Consider the following 17316-nt stretch of genomic DNA (forward strand, 5'->3'; position numbering starts at 1 on the left):
CACCCCTCCACTCTAACCACTAGGCTACCTGCAGCCCCTCCACTCTAACAACTAGGCTACCTGCCACCCCTCCACTCTAACCACTAGGCTACCTGCCACCCCTCCACTCTAACCACTAGGCTACCTGCTGTCCCTCCACTCTAACCACTAGACTACCTGCCACCCCCTCCACTCTAACCACTAGGCTACCAGCCACCCCCTCCACTCTAACCACTAGGCTACCTGCCACCCCCTCCACTCTAACCACTAGACTACCTGCCACCCCTCCACTCTAACCACTAGACTACCTGCCACCCCTCCACTCTAACCACTAGACTACCTGCCACCCCTCCACTGTAACCACTAGACTACCTGCCACCCCCAACACTCTAACCACTAGACTACCTGCCACCCCTCCACTCTAACCACTAGACTACCTGCCACCCCCTCCACTCTAACCACTAGGCTACCTGCCACCCCTCCACTCTAACCACTAGACTACCTGCCACCCCTCCACTCTAACCACTAGACTACCTGTCTCCCCTCCACTCTAACCACTAGACTACCTGCCACCCCTCCACTCTAACCACTAGGCTACCTGCCACCCCTCCACTCTAACCACTAGGCTACCTGCCACCCCCTCCACTCTAACCACTAGACTACCTGCCACCCCTCCACTCTAACCACTAGGCTACCTGCCACCCCCTCCACTCTAACCACTAGGCTACCTGCCACCCCTCCACTCTAACCACTAGGCTACCTGCCACCCCTCCACTCTAACCACTAGGCTACCTGCCACCCCCTCCACTCTAACCACTAGGCTACCTGCCACCCCTCCACTCTAACCACTAGGCTACCTGCCACCCCCAACACTCTAACCACTAGGCTACCTGCCACCCCCTCCACTCTAACCACTAGGCTACCTGCCACCCCCTCCACTCTAACCAATAGGCTACCTGCCACCCCTCCACTCTAACCACTAGGCTACCTGCCACCCCCAACACTCTAACCACTAGGCTACCTGCCACCCCCTCCACTCTAACCACTAGGCTACCTGCCACCCCTCCACTGTAACCACTAGACTACCTGCCACCACTCCACTCTAACCACTAGACTACCTGTCTCCCCTCCACTCTAACCACTAGACTACCTGCCACCCCTCCACTCTAACCACTAGGCTACCTGCCACCCCTCCACACTAACCACTAGGCTACCTGCCACCCCCTCCACTCTAACCACTAGACTACCTGCCACCCCTCCACTCTAACCACTAGGGTACCTGCCACCCCCTCCACTCTAACCACTAGACTACCTGCCACCCCTCCACTCTAACCACTAGGCTACCTGCCACCCCTCCACTCTAACCACTAGGCTACCTGCCACCCCCTCCACTCTAACCACTAGGCTACCTGCCACCCCTCCACTCTAACCACTAGACTACCTGCCACCCCTCCACTCTAACCACTAGGCTACCTGCCACCCCTCCACTCTAACCACTAGGCTACCTGCCACCCCTCCACTCTAACCACTAGGCTACCTGCCACCCCCTCCACTCTAACCACTAGGCTACCTGCCAACCCTCCACTCTAACCACTAGGCTACCTGCCACCCCTCCACTCTAACCACTAGGCTACCTTCCACCCCTCCACTCTAACCACTAGGCTACCTGCCACCGCTCCACTCTAACCACTAGGCTACCTGCCACCCCTCCACTCTAACCACTAGGCTACCTGCCACCCCTCCACTCTAACCACTAGGCTACCTGCCGCCCCTCCACTCTAACCACTAGGCTACCTGCCGCCCCTCCACTCTAACCACTAGGCTACCTGCCACCCCTCCACTCTAACCACTAGGCTACCTGCCACCCCCTCCACTCTAACCACTAGGCTACCTGCCACCCCTCCACTCTAACCACTAGACTACCTGCCACCCCCTCCACTCTAACCACTAGGCTACCTGCCACCCCTCCACTCTAACCACTAGACTACCTGCCACCCCCTCCACTCTAACCACTAGGCTACCTGCCACCCCTCCACTCTAACCACTAGACTACCTGCCACCCCTCCACTCTAACCACTAGACTACCTGCCACCCCCTCCACTCTAACCACTAGACTACCTGCCACCCCCAACACTCTAACCACTAGGCTACCTGCCACCCCTCCACTCTAACCACTAGACTACCTGCCACCGCTCCACTCTAACCACTAGACTACCTGCCACCGCCAACACTCTAACCACTACACTACCTGCCACCCCTCCACTCTAACCACTAGGCTACCTGCCACCCCCTCCACTCTAACCACTAGGCTACCTGCCACCCCTCCACTCTAACCACTAGGCTACCTGCCACCCCCTCCACTCTAACCACTAGGCTACCTGCCACCCCTCCACTCTAACCACTAGACTACCTGCCACCCCCTCCACTCTAACCACTAGGCTACCTGCCACCCCTCCACTCTAACCACTAGACTACCTGCCACCCCCTCCACTCTAACCACTAGGCTACCTGCCACCCCTCCACTCTAACCACTAGACTACCTGCCACCCCTCCACTCTAACCACTAGACTACCTGCCACCCCTCCACTCTAACCACTAGACTACCTGCCACCCCCTCCACTCTAACCACTAGGCTACCTGCCACCCCTCCACTCTAACCACTAGACTACCTGCCACCCCTCCACTCTAACCACTAGACTACCTGCCACCCCCTCCACTCTAACCACTAGACTACCTGCCACCCCCAACACTCTAACCACTAGGCTACCTGCCACCCCTCCACTCTAACCACTAGACTACCTGCCACCGCTCCACTCTAACCACTAGACTACCTGCCACCCCCAACACTCTAACCACTACACTACCTGCCACCCCTCCACTCTAACCACTAGGCTACCTGCCACCCCCTCCACTCTAACCACTAGGCTACCTGCCACCCCTCCACTCTAACCACTAGGCTACCTGCCACCCCCTCCACTCTAACCACTAGGCTACCTGCCACCCCTCCACTCTAACCACTAGACTACCTGCCACCCCCTCCACTCTAACCACTAGGCTACCTGCCACCCCTCCACTCTAACCACTAGGCTACCTGCCACCCCCTCCACTCTAACCACTAGGCTACCTGCCACCCCTCCACTCTAACCACTAGACTACCTGCCACCCCTCCACTCTAACCACTAGACTACCTGCCACCCCCTCCACTCTAACCACTAGACTACCTGCCACCCCCAACACTCTAACCACTAGGCTACCTGCCACCCCTCCACTCTAACCACTAGACTACCTGCCACCGCTCCACTCTAACCACTAGACTACCTGCCACCCCCAACACTCTAACCACTAGACTACCTGCCACCCCCTCCACTCTAACCACTAGACTACCTGCCACCCCCAACACTCTAACCACTAGGCTACCTGCCACCCCTCCACTCTAACCACTAGACTACCTGCCACCACACCACTCTAACCACTAGACTACCTGCCACCCCCAACACTCTAACCACTACACTACCTGCCACCCCTCCACTCTAACCACTAGGCTACCTGCCACCCCCTCCACTCTAACCACTAGGCTACCTGCCACCCCTCCACTCTAACCACTAGGCTACCTGCCACCCCCTCCACTCTAACCACTAGGCTACCTGCCACCCCTCCACTCTAACCACTAGACTACCTGCCACCCCCTCCACTCTAACCACTAGGCTACCTGCCACCCCTCCACTCTAACCACTAGACTACCTGCCACCCCCTCCACTCTAACCACTAGGCTACCTGCCACCCCTCCACTCTAACCACTAGGTTACCTGCCACCCCCTCCACTCTAACCACTAGGCTACCTGCCACCCCTCCACTCTAACCACTAGGCTACCTGCCACCCCTCCACTCTAACCACTAGGCTACCTTCCACCCCTCCACTCTAACCACTAGGCTACCTGCCACCGCTCCACTCTAACCACTAGGCTACCTGCCACCCCTCCACTCTAACCACTAGGCTACCTGCCACCCCTCCACTCTAACCACTAAGCTACCTGCCGCCCCTCCACTCTAACCACTAGGCTACCTGCCGCCCCTCCACTCTAACCACTAGGCTACCTGCCACCCCTCCACTCTAACCACTAGGCTACCTGCCACCCCCAACACTCTAACCACTAGGCTACCTGCCACCCCTCCACTCTAACCACTAGGCTACCTGCCACCATGCCCCCATCTGCCGAACCATAAATATTTTGTTGTATATTTTGTAACTGTAAGTGTTAACTCTTGAAACAGGGACTTCCTGGAACCATAAAGCAGTGATTGTGGTGTCTTTATGCTCATGGTCAGATTTCACTGTTCTAATATCATCATTTTTTACTAACATACATTTATAATGAGTAGTTAACATTATGTTTTACTAACCTACATTTATAATGAGTAATTAACATTATGTTTTACTAACCTACATTTATAATGAGTAATTAACATTATGTTTTACTAACATACATTTATAATGAGTAATTAACATTATGTTTTACTAACCTACATTTATAATGAGTAATTAACATTGTGTTTTACTAGCCTACATTTATAATGAGTAATTAACATTATGTTTTACTAACCTACATTTATAATGAGTAATTAACATTGTGTTTTACTAACCTACATTTATAATGAGTAATTAACATTATGTTTTACTAACCTACATTTATAATGAGTAATTAACATTATGTTTTACTAACCTACATTTATAATGAGTAATTAACATTGTGTTTTATTAACCTACATTTATAATGAGTAATTAACATTATGTTTTACTAACCTACATTTATAATGAGTAATTAACATTATGTTTTACTAGCCTATATTTATAATGAGTAATTAACATTATGTTTTACTAACCTACATTTATAATGAGTAATTAACATTATGTTTTACTAACCTACATTTATAATGAGTAATTAACATTATGTTTTACTAACCTACATTTATAATGAGTAATTAACATTATGTTTTACTAACCTACATTTATAATGAGTAATTAACATTATGTTTTACTAACCTACATTTATAATGAGTAATTAACATTATGTTTTACTAACCTACATTTATAATGAGTAATTAACATTATGTTTTACTAACCTACATTTATAATGAGTAATTAACATTATGTTTTACTAACCTACATTTATAATGAGTAATTAACATTATGTTTTACTAACCTACATTTATAATGAGTAATTAACATTATGTTTTACTAACCTACATTTATAATGAGTAATTAACATTATGTTTTACTAACCTACATTTATAATGAGTAATTAACATTATGTTTTACTAACCTACATTTATAATGAGTAATTAACATTATGTTTTACTAGCCTATATTTATAATGAGTAATTAACATTATGTTTTACTAACCTACATTTATAATGAGTAATTAACATTATGTTTTACTAACCTACATTTATAATGAGTAATTAACATTATGTTTTACTAACCTACATTTATAATGAGTAATTAACATTATGTTTTACTAACCTACATTTATAATGAGTAATTAACATTATGTTTTACTAACCTACATTTATAATGAGTAATTAACATTATGTTTTACTAACCTACATTTATAATGAGTAATTAACATTATGTTTTACTAACCTACATTTATAATGAGTAATTAACATTATGTTTTACTAACCTACATTTATAATGAGTAATTAACATTATGTTTTACTAACCTACATTTATAATGAGTAATTAACATTATGTTTTACTAACCTACATTTATAATGAGTAATTAACATTATGTTTTACTAACCTACATTTATAATGAGTAATTAACATTATGTTTTACTAACCTACATTTATAATGAGTAATTAACATTATGTTTAACTAACCTACATTTATAATGAGTAATTAACATTATGTTTTACTAACATACATTTATAATGAGTAATTAACATTATGTTTTACTAACATACATTTATAATGAGTAATTAACATTATGTTTTACTAACCTACATTTATAATGAGTAATTAACATTATGTTTTACTAACCTACATTTATAATGAGTAATTAACATTATGTTTTACTAACCTACATTTATAATGAGTAATTAACATTATGTTTAACTAACCTACATTTATAATGAGTAATTAACATTATGTTTTACTAACATACATTTATAATGAGTAATTAACATTGTTTATTCATTATTGTCATGACTTCCGCCGAAGTCGGTCCCTCTCCTTGTTCGGCGGTCGACGTCACCGGCCTTCTAGCCATCACTGATCCACTTTTCATTTTCCATTGGTTTTGTCTTGTCTTCCATCACACCTGGTTCCAATCCCATCAATGACATGTTGTGTATTTAACCCTCTGTTTCCCCTCATGTCCTTGTCGGTGATTGTTTGTTGTATGTAATGGTGCATTTATGCTCTGGTGTGCGACGGGTTTTCTACCCACTTCCTTTATTTTGTATATGTTGGTTTTCGGAATTTGCGAGCACTTATTAAACGATTCCGTTTATACCAAGTTCGTTCTCCTGCGCCTGACTTCCCTGCCACCAACACGCACGCTTTACAATATGTTTCACTAACATACATTTATAATGAGTAATTAACATTGTGTTTTATTCATTATGTGTTTTCTTTCCAGTACACATGATATTTTGCCACAGACACTCCATTTGATTACTTGATCGTAAGTGGTATTATGTCAAATGCAGAAAAGGTATTAATTTAGAATTTACAGATTCTCGAAATGAGCAATTGGAAATGCATTGTGACTGTTCTCGTCCTTCAGCCTGATATACCTGGTCTGAGGAGATGGTGGTGTGTGGTCCTTCAGCCTGGTCTGAGGAGATGGTGGTGTGTGGTCCTTCAGCCTGGTCTGAGGAGATGGGGGTGTCTGGTCCTTCAGCCTGGTCTGAGGAGATGGTGGTGTCTGGTCCTTCAGCCTGGTCTGAGGAGATGGTGGTGTCTGGTCCTTCAGCCTGGTCTGAGGAGATGGTGGTGTCTGGTCCTTCAGCCTGGTCTGAGGAGATGGTGGTGTCTGGTCCTTCAGCCTGGTCTGAGGAGATGGTGGTGTCTGGTCCTTCAGCCTGGTCTGAGGAGATGGTGGTGTCTGGTCCTTCTGGGGAACCTGGAGCTGGACAGGTACAATCTGTTATTTGAATAAAAGTCAATGTCTTTGGAAGATTATCCCAAGTGATATTTAATTTTGAAGTGTTGGTACTTTTTTCTGAAAATATCCAGGCATGGCAGAAGGCTTGTCCACTGGATAGACTAAGGCAAGGCTTTGTTAAGGGGGATCTCCAGCATAGATTATGAATTTAACGGAAAAAGGAGACGTGGAAGTCACCCATGTCAGTGTCATGTCATGAAGTTGGTCATTTCTGATAACGAAACCATTTGGAAAATATGACATTATGTCCTGTTCCCAAATGTACTAGTTAAAGGTTTTAGACTACAGTATGTTATACTGTAACTAAAATGGTTTTAGACTACAGTATGTTATAACTACAACTAAAATGGTGTCATGATTTTTACAAACAGCATCAAATACACACTACATGACCAAATGTATGTGGACACCTGCTCACCGACCATCTCATTCCAAAGTCAAGGGCATTAATATGGAGTTGGTCCCCCCTTTGGTGCTATAACAGCCGCCACTCTTCTGGGAAGGCTTTCCACTAGATGTTGGAACATTGCTGCGGGGACTTGATTCCATTCAGCCACAAGAGCATTAGGAAGGTCGGGCACTGATGTTGGGTGATTAGGCCCTGGCTCGCAGTTGACGTTCCAATTCATCCCAAAGGTGTTCAACGGGGTTGAGGTCAGGGCTCTGTGAAGGACAGTCAATTTCTTCCACACCAATCTCGACAAACAATTTCTGTATGGACCTCGCTTTGTGCACAGGGACATTGTCAATCAGAAATAGGAATGGGCCTTCCCCAAAATGTTGCCACAGTTGCCAGCACAGAATCATCTAGAATGTAATTGTATGTTGTAGCGTTACGATTTCCCTTCACTGGAACTAAGGGGACTAGCCCGAACCATGGAAAAACAGCCCCAGACCATTATTCCTCCTCCACCAAACTTTACAGTTGGCAGTATACGTTGGGGCAGGTAGTGTTCTCCTGGCATCCGCCAATCCCAGACGTGACAGTCGGACTGCCAGATGGTGAAGCGTGATTCATTACTCCAGAAAACGCGCTTCAGCACTTGGCTGCCCGTTCTGTGAGTTTGTGTGGCCTACCACTTCACGCTTGAGCCATTGTTTCTCCAAGATGTTTCCACTTCACAATAACTGCATTTACAGTTGACCAGGGAATCTCTAGCAGGGCAGAAATGTGATGAACTGACTTTGTGGAAAGGTGGCATCCTATGACGGTGCCACGTTGAAAATCACTGAGCTCTTCAGTAAGGCCTTTCTACTGCCAATGTTTGTCTATGGAGATTACATGGCTGTGTGCTCAATTTTATAGACCTGTCAGCAGCAGGTGTCTGAAATTGCTGAATCCACAAATTTGAAGGGGTGTCTACATACTTTTGTATATCTAGTGTGTGTGTATTTATATATATACACTAGATATACACTAGATATACACTAGATATACAAAAGTATGTAGAACTGCGCATGTGCAGGCCGTCAAACCAAAGACACATACATTTATACTAACTAGACACAGACGCACATGTCATGGAGACGTTGGTTTGCTGAACTGATGGTAGAAACACACCGTCGGGTCTAACGGTCGTCTCACACCGAACTGTGCATGTGCAGGCCGTCAAACCAAAGACACTCCTTCGATATAAAGTCGTTTTTGACTAAAATAATAACGTGTCAGTTTGTCTCTTTCACGAAGTTGGAGTAATAACATGTTCAAATACTTAAGACATTGGCTCGAATCTAGGTTTTGCCTTTAGATTTAGAGAAAATGTACAACTAAGGAGGAATTTTTCACTTCTGACTTCTCAATCCCCAAATCACAACATCGGTCTACTTCCTACAGTCTGCTTCCCAAGCGGTCCCAGTAGACTCGGGATGTTGGTCTCTGGGTTTAGGAATTCTGTTATGTCATTTCCTCATGAAGTTGAAAGTAAGTTTGTGGGCTAATGCACGTACGAAAGGGATGTTGAAACTCTGGCGCACATTTCTCGGCAACATTAGAAGTCGGGTAAAAGTATTGATTTGAAGGAAAGACGAGCAGACTGGTAAGTCTAGAAGCTACTTACACACTATTATAAAGTTAGGTCGTAGTCAGACATTTAATAGTCAAGAGTAGGTTTGATCTATGATCTCTTATCACCATGGGTGTAGTGCTGAGGAGCGCGAGGGAGCACTTTCAATTTGAGAATACAATAAACATTATTCTGATCAATTCTAAATAAATTATATTTAATTACCAGGTAAATGGTAACGTTACTGTTACAAAAAAATACTGATTTCTAATAAGATTTTAGCACGGTTAGCTTAAGCTGAATAGTCAGAAAAAATTGGAGGATGGATTTTATACATCTTCTAAAACAGGGCTCTCCGATCCTGTTCCTGGAGAGATACCATCCTTTAGGTTTTCATTCCTATTCAAAACTAGTCACCTGATTAAAATAATGAGTTGGTTTATAAGATAAATCAGGTTAGTTACAGCTGTGGTTGTAGTGAGACCCTACCGGAGGGTAGCGCTCCAGGAACAAGGTTGGAGTGAGACCCTACCGGAGGGTAGCGCTCCAGGAACAGGGTTGGAGTGAGACCCTACCGGAGGGTAGCGCTCCAGGAACAGAGTTGGAGTAAAACCCTACCGGAGGGTAGCGCTACAGAAACAGGGTTGGAGTGTAACCCTACCGGAGGGTAGCGCTCCAGGAACAGGGTTGTAGTGAAACCCTACCGGAGGGTAGCGCTCCAGGAACAGGGTTGTAGTGTAACCCTACCGGAGGGTAGCGCTCCAGGAACAGGGTTGTAGTGTAACCCTACCAGGTTTAGACTGGTCATCTATGATATGTAGGTTATATACAGTACATTCTCTGTCCTGCTACTGGTAGGACTATAACATTATGTTGATCTGAACAGGTTTAGACTGGTCATCTATGATATGTAGGTTATATACAGTACATTCTCTGTCCTGCTACTGGTAGGACTATAACATTATGTGAACTGATCTGAACAGGTTTAGGCTGGTCATCTATGATATGTAGGTTATGTACAGTACATTCTCTGTCCTGCTACTGGTAGGACTATAACATTATGTTGATCTGAACAGGTTTAGACTGGTCATCTATGATATGTAGGTTATATACAGTACATTCTCTGTCCTGCTACTGGTAGGACCAGGGACGGAAATCCCGGGGGGGACGGGGGACACACGACAATGCATCACAATGGTTTGATCCACTGCCAGTTCCTTAGCTTGCTAGGTAACAGAGAGGTCGTATCTATTGTCTGAAAGGCACTCAATGCACGTAACTGACGTGAGGTTAATCCAGTCAATCGCGCACACACACTAGCTGATTATGCAGAGCTAGCGCGCAAATATTAACTATTAAGCTAGCTAGTACCTATTCCATTTATGTGGCGTCGTCAAAGATGGAATCTGCATGCAGATGATGTAAGTTAGTGCTTCAAAGTCCCTGTGATAAGGTTAGCGATAAACTGAAATCCAAACTGAACAGAACTACACTCTCTTCTACCATTGTCTTAAATATATTTAATGGTCTCGTTGCAAAAGCTAAATTGTCACAAGTTAACTTTTATTTATTTATTTTATTTCACCTTTATTTAACCCGGGTAGCAAAGATTATAGCAAACACCACTGAAACTGAATTGGTGCTCGCTTGCTTTGCAAATTCAGCTATTGTTGGAAGCCAGCCAATATGAAACAAACTATTAAAATTACAAAAGGTTGCAGCATATAATGTGTAAATGGTGAACTCATACAGCTGTCAACTCTTGTCATTTTAATCCGTTTCACATTTGCTAGCTACCTTTTAGATCGAAGCCCAAATAGAATGATAAAAGATAAGATGATAGAAGCCCATCTCCTACTGTAAATAACCTACACACTGTGTGTGTGTGTGTAGCCAGCCAGCCAGGTAGAAAAATGGCAGAAAAATAAAAGACGGACATCAGAGTATTTTTCAATACACCAAACGTATAGTAAAAACCCTAGTAGCCTAATATCTCAAAGACTAGTTGATAAAATGTTCATAAGAAAGAAGTGAAATGCTAATAGAAATGTTTCACAATGATGTCATTAGGCAGAGCAGGCAACAGATGGCACACAGACAGCAGAGTTGGGGACAGATATGCAGGGACAGACTGGCAGAGACAGGGAGTCTCAGGTAAGTTTGTTGAGTCTTTGTTTGTCAACATTATGAAAGGTTCTCCATTTTTTTTACTTGTATAATAGGAACATAATTGGAAAATGCCATGGATACCTCCACTCTCAACTTAAACTGGTGACTGAACTAAGATTTGTTAAAGGCAATGGTATTGCTGTTGTGATTAGTTGTGTAGTTTTGGGTACTGGTAGTTAGGAGTACGGCAAACACCTTATTTCTTTGGTTCCTCAATATACATTTACCATATTACAATGTAGGCTATGTGTTACAGCACTACTTTTGGTGTCCCCCTCAGGAATTGCTCTTGAGAAAATTTCATGTAATTGTCCCCTCCAAAGTTGATATCAGATTTTCGCCAATGGGTAGGACTATAACATTATGTTGATCTGAACAGGTTTAGACTGGTCATCTATGAAATGTAGGTTATATACAGTACATTCTCTGTCCTGCTACTGGTAGGACTATAACATTATGTTGATCTGAACAGGTTTAGACTGGTCATCTATGATATGTAGGTTATATACAGTACATTCTCTGTCCTGCTACTGGTAGGACTATAACATTATGTTGATCTGAACAGGTTTAGACTGGTCATCTATGATATATAGGTTATATACAGTACATTCTCTGTCCTGCTACTGGTAGGACTATAACATTATGTTGATCTGAACAGGTTTAGACTGGTCATCTATGATATGTAGGTTATATACAGTACATTCTCTGTCCTGCTACTGGTAGGACTATAACATTATCTTGATCTGAACAGGTTTAGACTGGTCATCTATGATATGTAGGCTATAGCCGAGGTATAGACCTTGATCTGCATATCACTAACAAAACGCCATTATATATTATAACCTAGCCTACTTTACATAATATAATGATTTCCCCCTCAGATCAATCATGCCCGTTTTAGCCCTTCTGTCTACATTCTCAGATACGTTTAGAAAAGAACAGATTGAAAGACAATAAATAGTCTACTGTTAGTGAATACAAATACGTGTGAGACATGGCCTTGTGTTGCTGTTCTGTCTATAACTACCTTAACCAACAGTGACTTATTATTATTATTATTATTATTATTATTATTATTATTATTATTATTATTATTATTATTATTATTATTGTTGCTGTACTGTCTATAACTACCTTAACAAACAGAGACTTATTATTATTATTATTATTATTATTATTATTATTATTATTATTATTATTGTTATTATTATTATTATTGTTATTGTTGCTGTACTGTCTATAACTACCTTAACAAACAGTGACTTATTATTATTATTATTATTATTATTATTATTAATATTATTATTATTATTGTTGCTGTACTGTCTATAACTACCTTAACAAACAGTGACTTATTATTATTATTATTATTATTATTGTTGCTGTACTGTCTATAACTACAGTGACTTATTATTATTATTATTATTATTATTATTGTTGCTCTACTGTCTGTAACTACCTTAACATACAGTGACTTATTATTATTGACAGTTACCAAGGAGATGAAATTTTACAACTACATATTCATGTGATTGCATTAAATCACCTGACTGTTTTGATATGTCTGTTAAGTAAATGTTTTATAAGAGATAATTATTAAATGATAACAATTGACATTCAAGAATTACTGTGTCAACCACAACCAACATGCTGGATCTCTGTTTAGGGGTCAGTGCTCTAAAATGAGTCTCTCTGGGGAGAGAGTGGAGGGGGGCCCTGCCTCTAAAATGAGTCTCTCTGGGGAACATGACACCAAATCTAAGAGGTGAGATGACAATTTTGTTTAAGAATTATTAAGAGTTTTTTTCAAAAATGCCATTTCCAAAAATTTTCACATTTGTTTTTTTAATCATAAATGGCTGCTTATGGGACCTTCAATATTACCGTTCTCAGATTTTTAATTCATAGTTTTTAGATGTGTATTATTATTAATTTTTTATTGCAAAACGCAATATATCCATTGTTTAGCAGGAATGGAATGTTCGTATTCTGTATATTTGACTGGGATATGTGATTGTCTCACCTAGATATCTTTAGATGAATGCACTTACTGTAAATCTCTCTGGATAAGAGCATCTGCTAAATCAGGGGTTCTCAATCCGGGGTCTGTGGAGGTACTGCAGGGGCTCCACGGCACCCTGAATGTACTCGTTACAATGTACCACATTTGATAGAATTTTCACATGACACGACCACTTTGCCTGCTCTTAATTATTGCCTAATATAATGGAATACATATTTTCTTTACCAATTCTGATCGTTGTTACAATAAGAATTTTGACAATATTCCCGTTATATCACCACACTCTTCACACCCGTTTAACAACTCTAAATAGCTTTGGCATAGTAGGCATCAAGTCCCTTGCCAATAATGTTGCCTACAACGTTGCATACAATGTTCATTTTCATCGAACACATATTACGCCCGAGATGCCTTCAACTGCCTAATTTATAGCCACGCCCAATTTAGGATTATTTTTTAACAATGTGATGTTGCGCTCCAAAGGGATATCTTGAAATAACATGATGTAGATAATTAAATAATCAAAAGAAAACCGTGTTTATTTTACACTCTTAGAAAAGAAGGTTCCTTATAGAACCAAAAAGGCTTCTATCACTTCCTTAATATATGGAACCACTAAAAGTTATATATATTTTTGGGTTCAGTGAAGAAGATCTACTAGAGTTCTGATCAACGGAAGGTGAATGTTTTGAGGATGTGAACCCAGCAGCCCTCCAGTGGTCAGATCAATTCCACCTGTTTATTTCAGCACTCGGCCCAGGATTCGAACCAGCCACCTTTCAAACACAGGTTCAAATCCCGCCACAGCTCCAACTCCTTAGCCTCTGGGTGAAAACCAGAGATAATCTTCAGAAATAAGCATGAGTTAATCTGCCAAAATGAAGACAAAATGCTATGCAGACATACATGGTATCACTTGTGATACATAAATATTATACATACATATTATACATAAATATTACACATAAATATCATACATAAATATGATACATAAATATTATAAATAAATATTACACATACATATTATTCATAAATAATTTCCAAAAGCACAAGACATACTGTTGCATGTAGGTCTATATTATTAATGGATTGATCATATAGAAATAGAAAACAATATTTTTACTACCCCAAAGTATTTACATGTGGTGCAGGAACCACTGACTCGCTGCATTATTCTATAGTATTATCAAGACACCTGCTGTTAACTCTTAACTACTTAGGACAGCTCACGAGGTGTCCTAAATATCTGCTGACTAGGTGGGAGTAGAGACTTCATGCATAGCTTTAATTTATACCCAGAAGTGTAAAATGTCTGTATTCTCAGCACTTATACGACCAATTTTCTACTCTGAGACGCTTTGTGGATATGGGCCCAGATCTCAAAATATTGTTGCAATAAATGTTTGTTTAACATAGAGAAAAATGAATATTACTAATGTAACCCACTGTAAAGACTGGGTTTAGTTGATTGTGTGGCACTGCTCTTGTCCGCGTTCTGGAACTGGCCCCGTCCCCGTACAGAACTGTCCACGTCCCCATACTGTGTGGCGCCAAACATATTGTCAGGTTACGTGCAGAGTGGGCTGAGGTGATCTTGGGGAATAATGACAGAGTTTGTTACAGTGTTGAGACACCGAAGTTTATTGTTCAATTTGCTTTTGGTTTACGGTCAGGGACAGTATGAGTGTAGCCAGATCCTTTTCACTCTCTATCCTTGTTTCATTTTGTGGTTCACCGGATTCGTCATCATCATCGAGACAAACGACAGATGAACGTCCTGCTAGCTAGCCAAGCTAGTCGGTACAGCTAGGTATGCTAGCTAGCTACTCTACCAGCAGCATCATAGTTATCCTAGCTAGTCGGTACAGCTAGGTAAGCTAGCTAGCTACTCTACCAGCAGCATCCTAGTTATCCTCGCTAGTCGGTACAGCTAGGTAAGCTAGCTAGCTACTCTACCAGCAGCATCCTAGTTATCCAAGCTAGTCGGTACAGCTGGGTAAGCTAGCTAGCTACTCTACCAGCAGCATCCTAGTTATCCTAGCTAGTCGGTACAGCTAGGTAAGCTAGCTAGCTACTATACCAGCAGCATCCTAGTTATCCTAGCTAGCCGGTACAGCTAGGTAAGCTAGCTAGCTACTCTACCAGCAGCATCCTAGTTATCCTCGCTAGTCGGTACAGCTAGGTAAGCTAGCTAGCTACTCTACCAGCAGCATCCTAGTTATCCTAGCTAGTCGGTACAGCTAGGTAAGCTAGCTAGCTACTCTACCAGCAGCATCCTAGTTATCCAATCCTCCCTCTCTCGTTGACAGATGCTGGCTACCTCTGTCCGGTTCTCCTCTCTTCACTAGATGGACGGTAACTTTAGTGTTTAACCCCTCTGTATCCAAGGACTAAACTTTTGAATATTATTTTCGGGGCGCCTCAAGTAGGCTGGACACATTCCATTTTTTTTTTAAATTCTCAGCTGCCTCACCAACGTCTGAATGTGCATTAATAACTTTTAATTGCTAAATATTTCCAATAGATGGCAGCATAAGACCACAAAGCATCAGTTATAGGCTACAAGCAGCAGTATGATTGACATAAAATAGCATGCAACCACAGACTATATGTCCCATGATTTTCTAAAATGGTCACTCATTAACATGACTTTAGTTAGCTATATATCTCGTTTTAGGGCTGTGTTGCTTTTGGGAGAGCGAAATAATAGTGACTATAGCAGGTATTGAACCCCGGGTAAATTATCACTAGTCAGAACCTCAACCTCAGTATACATGCATTATAAAAAGTCATCTTAATATCTGATATTGCGAGTAAACAACCTCGGAATAGAAAAGACAAGAGTGCGCCTTCCAGCCCACCAATAAATTACATAATTCAACCCTCTCGGTTAGTAAATTTACCTCAACATGCCCCTGGAGAAGGCAGAGCGACGACACCAGCTTTTTACCGGGGCTGAGTTGACTACTAGAGAGAGAAGGCAGAGTGACGACACCAGCTTTTTACCGGGGCTGAGTTGACTACTAGAGAGAGAAGGCAGAGTGAAGACACCAGCTTTTTACCGGGGCTGAGTTGACTACTAGAGAGAGAAGGCAGAGTGAAGACACCAGCTTTTTACTGGGGCTGAGTTGACTACTAGAGAGAGAAGACAGAGTGGCTCGATGGTGGTTGATGAATTTGACAATGAATGTACCAGGAAAATACGTTTTTCTCAACCAGAGGTGTCTGAATTAATGTTCAGGCTTATTGATAATCGTTATAGTAATGAAGTATAATTTCAAACATGAGCATAAAAACAGGTAATAATAAACATGAATCATCATTATATTACTTCACAGTAATCTGTTAAATGCTTTTTCAGTCCTTCCTCTTGCGTTAGCAGTGTGGAAAGGGACAGAAAGAAGCGTGGGGAGTGGTGGTGTATCCAGGGAGAAAACTAAACTAATATTCTGAAATATCATTTGTGGTCTTATGCTGCCATCTATTGGAATTATGTAGCAACTGCAGTAGTACTGAATAATGTGTAATTCTTTACTAAAGTAGTAATTACTCAGAATCGCAAAATATAACATTTTCTAGTTCCTTTTACCACTTATAATAAAATAAAATGTTTATAGCATAACAAAATTAAACTGACATAAAACAAAAACACCATACATTTAGTTAATTATATATATAACAACTATTTATTTAGATGGGTGACATTATCTGCCAAAGTAACAGCCCTGTAGACAAAGAAGAGCTCTCCAGTAGGTACCAAAACATTCAAAGGACATTTTCTCAAAAGTGATGTTACAAGTTTATCAACTTTCAAAGCAGAATTACTTTCCCATTGTTCCTCAACTGTAGTGTATGATATACCATTTTCTAGTTCTGAGTCTCTACTTTTATCCAACATAAAAACACAATTAATATTTGTCTCTCTGAAATGAAATCATTAAGTGATAGATTTTAAACAAATACATGTCTGTC

At 41.9% G+C, this 17316-nt stretch overlaps 1 long non-coding RNA gene across 1 annotated transcript in view; it reads left to right on the top strand.

Moving 5' to 3' along the window:
* The first annotated feature begins 8958 nt into the window (after positions 1-8958).
* Positions 8959-17316, top strand: part of LOC145876300 (uncharacterized) — an 8665-nt gene continuing 307 nt past the window's right edge. The window contains exons 1-3 of the long non-coding RNA XR_014391489.1: positions 8959-9185; positions 11223-11306; positions 12988-13086. This is a non-coding gene — a long non-coding RNA (uncharacterized LOC145876300). The remainder of the gene's footprint in view (positions 9186-11222; positions 11307-12987; positions 13087-17316) is intronic.

The sequence above is a fragment of the Salmo salar genome, unplaced genomic scaffold, assembly GCF_965601325.2.
Source record: "Salmo salar unplaced genomic scaffold, fSalSal1 ptg000566l, whole genome shotgun sequence".
Lineage (NCBI taxonomy): Eukaryota > Metazoa > Chordata > Actinopteri > Salmoniformes > Salmonidae > Salmo > Salmo salar.